At 62.4% G+C, this 6,148-nt stretch overlaps 1 protein-coding gene across 2 annotated transcripts in view; it reads left to right on the top strand.

The window, feature by feature from the left end:
* Positions 1–2,577: 2,577 nt before the first annotated feature.
* LOC140420933 (U2 snRNP-associated SURP motif-containing protein-like) overlaps positions 2,578–6,148 on the top strand; it is a 113,800-nt gene continuing 110,229 nt past the window's right edge. For both annotated transcript variants that reach the window (XM_072505096.1, XM_072505095.1), the window contains exon 1: positions 2,578–2,749. The gene's annotated coding sequence lies outside the window, so the exon portion shown is untranslated. The remainder of the gene's footprint in view (positions 2,750–6,148) is intronic.

Below are 6,148 nucleotides of genomic sequence, written 5' to 3'. Positions count from 1 at the left end.
TGTTTAGCTATGGAAACTCTTTCTCCCTTTTGCAATTCCGCTTCCTCTCCGGAATGTACTTTAATTAGAGGTATTTAATATCTCCCTGAACATCTGCCATTGTTCCTCAACTGTCCCACCCTCAATTATCTGTGCCCAGTCTACTTGTGCCAACTCTTTCCTCAGGCCTGTATAATTACATCTGCCCAATGCTAAAACTCTAGTATGGCACACTGAACTTGGAAATGAGACAATAAATGCTGAAGAAATATCAGAGACCAGAAGTTGCGTGCTATAGAAGAAGCTAGAGGCGTGTCAAAAAGACGTTTTGTTGTCCGATCAGAGTTTGTATTTTTTCATATGCTGACATCCAGCAGATATAAAGATTAACTTGGGATCCTCCGCTGATCTGGGTGTCTTAATTTTGTATTGCTTTTCAGTGTTTCTCGCGTGGTTGAAACACTGCTCTGAGACTGCTGGACATTACTCTAGCCAGTGAGGTTGTTTGGCTGTACAATGCTGACATGGCTCATTAACTCTCTTGTAATCAGTTTGGCATTCCCTGGCCTGGGGTTCTCTGCCCCTGGACAGTTGGGGTTAATCTGTACCATTGGCTTGCTTTTGCTCTCTATGAAATGCTGTTATTTCTTAGATTAAAATATATATCAAATGATTTCAGAACTTCATCAAATTTATCTGAAGGATTTGATTATCCCGTGCCTCACAATATCATCAAAGCGGACCTACTGAATAGTGAGTTCACGTGTACAGCTCTATCTTTCCATCAAATCTTGAAGCTGTCATGTATCTTAACCTATTCCTCAATTTCTTCTTTTTAATTTAGAGTACCGGGCAGCACGGTAGCACAGTGGCTAGCACAGTTGCTTCACAGCTTCAGGGCCCTAGGTTCGATTCCCGGCTTGGGTCACTGTCTGTGCAGAGCCGGCACGTTCTCCCCGTGTCTGCGTGGGTTTCCTCCAGATGTTCCGAAGATGTGCGGGTTGGGTGGATTAGCCATGCTAAATTGCCCTTGGTGTCCAAAAGGTTAAGTGGGGTTACTGGGATAGGGTGGAGGCCTGGGCTTGAGTAGGTGCTCCTTCCAAGGGCTGGTGCAGACTCGATGGGCTGAATGGCCTCCTTCTGCACTGTAAAATCTATCTGTCTACCCAATTATGTATTTTCCATTTAAGGGCAATTTAGCGCGGCCAATCCACTGACTCTGCGCTTCTTTTTAGGTTGTGGAGGTGAGACCCACACAGGCACAGGAGAATGTGCAAACTCCACACGGACAGTGATCTGGGGGTCAGGATCGAACCCCGGTCTCAGCGGCATAAGGCAGCAGTGCTAACCACTGCACTGCCATGCCGCCCATGCCCCCAATTTCTGTTTGGTCTGGTAATGTTGGTTAGTTGTCATGGTTGCTTTAAAGTTCGGCTGAGTACAACTTTAAATGCTGTACAGGTTTAAAGATGCGCTGCAGTAACTTTTCTTTTCCCAAAGAGACTTCCCATGCTTGTCATGTTTTAGCTGGCTCCAAGGGTGAAGGTGGTTCCGATCTCTTTGTATTTGCAGCAATTCATTAAATCAACAATATTGGGGCCTTCCCTGCGATGTGGGAGGATTTTGGGGTATTTTATAGTGGATTCCCACTTTGGTTTGTTGCTCTTTTCTTTATCTAACCACAGTGTGTGTTTAACCATATACGGTTGACAAATGATCACCTGTTTAGTACAATAATAGTTTATTAACATACACAAGGTTATTTACCTAATCAATCACGTGTTCATGACATTGGACTATAAACTAATACACCTAAACGACCTTAACTTAACTTCCAGGTGACCGGCAAATACAGAGCAGATATGGTCTCATCTGTGTTCTGGCAGTGCTGGAGTTCTTGCAGGTGATCTGTGTCCTCTGTTCTGGTCCCTCTGTGGATGGCGTGGGCTCTTCTTGGCTGGTGGTGGATTCACCGTTGTTGTTGGCTGTCGATGCTGCAGTCGAGAGAGAGCTCCTAAGGTTGTGCAGCGCCTTTTAACCTGCTTGGACTTCCATGCCCCTTTTGTGGGTGGTCTCTGGGTCATTGTCAATCAATTGATCAGGGCTCCATCACCCTTATCGATCAAGTCCAATCAGGGCTGACACATCAATTTGGGGTGGGCACTCAGTGGCCATGCCTGGAAGAGTTCGGAGAAGGGGCTTGGGTGCCGCTGCATCAGGTAGACAATGTGGTTGAATGGATAGTTCTATTGGTCCTGGGAAGACCTGTTATTGGTTTCCTCCGGCTGCGCTGGTTTCCTCTCACAAGTCCTGAAAGACATGCTATTAGGTCATTTGGGCATTCTGAATTCTCCCTCTGTGGACGTGAACAGACGCCGGAATGTGGCGACGAGGGGATTTTCACAGTGACTTCAGGGCAGTGTTAAGCCTACTTGTGACAAGAAAGATTTTTTTTAAAAATTAGATTTCCTAGATTACAACCAGATCAGACCTTTTACCACGGTATGGATGAATGTACCTACAGCAATCCATCCAACAGCACAATACAGTGTGTGACTGGGACCCAGCCTTGCAAAGTCTGCAGCAACCGCGCATGCGCGCCCGCGGAGGGGGAGGCGCAGGCGCAGTAGCGTGTCGGCGCGCGCTCGCAGGCTGGCTGGCGGCTGGAAAGTCGGATCCTAAGGCCCAGACCCGGGCGGCGGCGTCATCCGTATTTACCCCGGAGACTTCACAGCGGAAGGCGGGCGACCGATCGGTTGAGGGAGGGAGGGTGAGGCTCTGTCTGTGTGATTCTTATCTGTCTCAGGTGGGCGGTGAGCGGCACGGCAAAGATCGGCCTTCGCTCAGGCCTAGACGCGGGCCTCGGACAGAAACGGCCGGAGACGCCGCGGCGGCCTATGGGCCCAGACCGGCCCGCATCTACCAGGAGCCCGGCCTGCGCGTGTGGTGCGGGAAACTAGTGACCAAACCCCCTCTACACAACCCCCCCCTTCATCCCCCCCCCTTCATCCCCCCCCCCCTTCATCACCACCCCCCTTCACCCCCCTACCCCCTTCCCCCCCTACCCCCTTCACCCCCCTTCCCCCCCCCACCCCCTTCCCCCCCCACTCCCCTTCCCCCCCACCCCCACCACCCTTCCCCCCCTACCCCCTTCACCCCCCTACCCCCTTCACCCCCACCCCCTTCCCCCCCCACCCCCACCCCCTTCCCCCCCCACCCCACCCCCTTCCCCCCACCCCCACCCCCTTCCCCCCCCCCCACCCCCTTCCCCCCCCCCACCCCCTTCCCCCCCCACCCCCTTCCCCCCCCCACCCCCTTCCCCCCCCTACCCCCTTCACCCCCCTACCCCCTTCACCCCCCCTACCCCCTTCACCCCCCCACCCCCTTCACCCCCCTACCCCCTTCACCCCCCTACCCCCTCACCCCCCTACCCCCTTCACCCCCCTACCCCCTTCACCCCCCTACCCCCTTCACCCCCCTACCCCCTTCACCCCCCACCCCCTTCACCCCCCTACCCCTTCACCCCCCCACCCCCTACCCCCTTCACCCCCTACCCCCTTCACCCCCCACCCCTTTACCCCCCACCCCCTTTACCCCCCACCCCCTTTACCCCCCACCCCCTTTACCCCCACCCCCTTTACCCCCCACCCCCTTTACCCCCCACCCCCTTTACCCCCCACCCCTTTACCCCCCACCCCCTTTACCCCCCACCCCCTTTACCCCCCACCCCCTTCACCCCCCACCCCCTTCACCCCCCTACCCCTTCAGACCCCTACCCCTTCAGCCCCCCTACCCCTTCACCCCCCTACCCCCTTCACCCCCCCTACCCCCTTCACCCCCCTACCCCTTTCCCCCCCACCCCCCTACCCCCTTCACCCCCCTACCCCTTCACCCCCCCTACCCCCTTCACCCCCCAACCCCCTTCACCCCCCCCACCCCCTCACCCCCTACCCCTTCACTACCCCCTTCACCCCCCCTACCCCTTCACCCCCTACCCTTTACCCCCCTACCCCTTTCACCCCCCTACCCCCTTCACCCCCCCTACCCCCTTCACCCCCCCTACCCCCTTCACCCCCCCACCCCCCTTCACTCCCACCCCCCCTTCCCCCCTTCACCCCCACCCCCCCTTCACCCCCACCCCCTTCACCTTCACCCCCACCCCCCCTTCACCCCCACCCCCCTACCCCCTTCACCCCCACCCCCTTCACCCCCCTACCCCCTTCACCCCCCTACCCCCTTCACCCCTACCCCCTTCACCCCTACCCCCCTTCACCCCTACCCCCCTTCACCCCTACCCCCCCTTCACCCCACCCCCCCTTCACCCCCACCCCCCCTTCACCCCCACCCCCCCTTCACCCCCACCCCCCTTCACACCCACCCCCCCTTCACCCTCACCCCCTTCACCCTCACACCCCCTTCACCTTCACCCCCCCACCCCCTTCACCCCCCCAACCCCTTCACCCCCCACCCCCTTCACCCCACCCCCCCTTCACCCCCACCCCCCCTTCACCCCCACCCCCCCTTCACCCCCACCCCCCTTCACCCCCACCCCCCTTCACCCCCACCCCCCCTTCACCCCACCCCCCCTTCACCCCCACCCTTCACCCCCACCCCCCCCTTCACCTTCACCCCCCACCCTTCACCCCACCCCCCCTTCACCACCCTCCCCCCTTCACCACCCTCCTTCCCCCCTTCACCACCCTCCTTCCCCCCTTCACCACCCCCTCCTTCACCCCCCCGCCCCCCTTCACCCCCGCCCCCCTTCACCCCCGCCCCCCTTCACCCCCGCCCCCCTTCACACCCCGCCCCCCTTCAACCCCGCCCCCCTTCAACCCCGCCCCCCTTCACCCCCGCCCCCCTTCACCCCCGCCCCCCTTCACCCCCGCCCCCTTCACCCCCGCCCCTTCACCCCCGCCCCCTTCACCCCCGCCCCCTTCACCCCCGCCCCCTTCACCCTCGCCCCCTTCACCCCGCCCCCTTCACCCCCGCCCCCCTTCACCCCCGCCCCCCTTCACCCCCGCCCCCCCTTCACCCCCGCCCCCCTTCACCCCCGCCCCCCTTCACCCCCGCCCCCCTTCACCCCCGCCCCCCTTCACCCCGCCCCCCTTCACCCCCGCCCCCCTTCACCCCGCCCCCCCTTCACCCCCCGCCCCCCTTCACCCCCGCCCCCCTTCACCCCCGCCCCCTTCACCCCCGCCCCCCCTTCACCCCCGCCCCCCCTTCACCCCCGCCCCCCCTTCACCCCCGCCCCCCCTTCACCCCGCCCCCCTTCACCCCGCCCCCCCTTCACCCCCGCCCCCCCTTCACCCCCCGCCCCCCCTTCACCCCCGCCCCCCTTCACCCCCGCCCCCCTTCACCCCCGCCCCCCTTCACCCCCGCCCCCCTTCACCCCCGCCCCCCTTCACCCCGCCCCCCTTCACCCCCGCCCCCCTTCACCCCCGCCCCCCTTCACCCCCGCCCCCCTTCACCCCCGCCCCCCTTCACCCCCGCCCCCTTCACCCCGCCCCCCTTCACCCCCGCCCCCCTTCACCCCGCCCCCCTTCACCCCGCCCCCTCACCCCCCCCCACCCACCCCCCTCCCCTCCACCCCCACACCCCCTCACCCCCACACCCCCTCCACCCCCACACCCCCTCCACCCCCACACCCCCCCTCCACCCCCACACCCCCCCACCCCCCTTCACCCACCCCCTTCACCCACCCCCCCTTCACCCCCACCACCCCAACCCACCCTTCACCCCACCCCCCATCACCCTCACCCCCCCTTCACCCTCACCCCCATTCACCCCCACAACCCCCTCCACCCCACCCCCCCCCTCCACCCCCACACCCCCCTCCACCCCCACACCCCCTCCACCCACCCCTCACACACCCCCCTCCACCCCCACACCCCCCTCCACCCCACACCCCCTCCACCCCACACCCCCTCCACCCCCCACACCCCCCTCCACCCCACACCCCCCTCCCACCCCCACACCCCCACTCCACCTCCACCCCACACCCCCCTCCACCCCCACACCCACCTCCACCCCCACACCCCCATCCACCTCCACCCCCACACCCCCCTTCACCCCCACCCCCCTTCACCCCCACCCCCCTTCACCCCCACCCCCCTTCACCCCCACCCCCTTCACCCCCACCCCCCTTCACCCCCCACCCCCCTTCACCCCC

Source organism: Scyliorhinus torazame, chromosome 5 (assembly GCF_047496885.1).
Source record: "Scyliorhinus torazame isolate Kashiwa2021f chromosome 5, sScyTor2.1, whole genome shotgun sequence".
Taxonomy (NCBI): Eukaryota; Metazoa; Chordata; class Chondrichthyes; order Carcharhiniformes; family Scyliorhinidae; genus Scyliorhinus; species Scyliorhinus torazame.
This window is presented reverse-complemented; position numbering and strand designations above follow the sequence as displayed.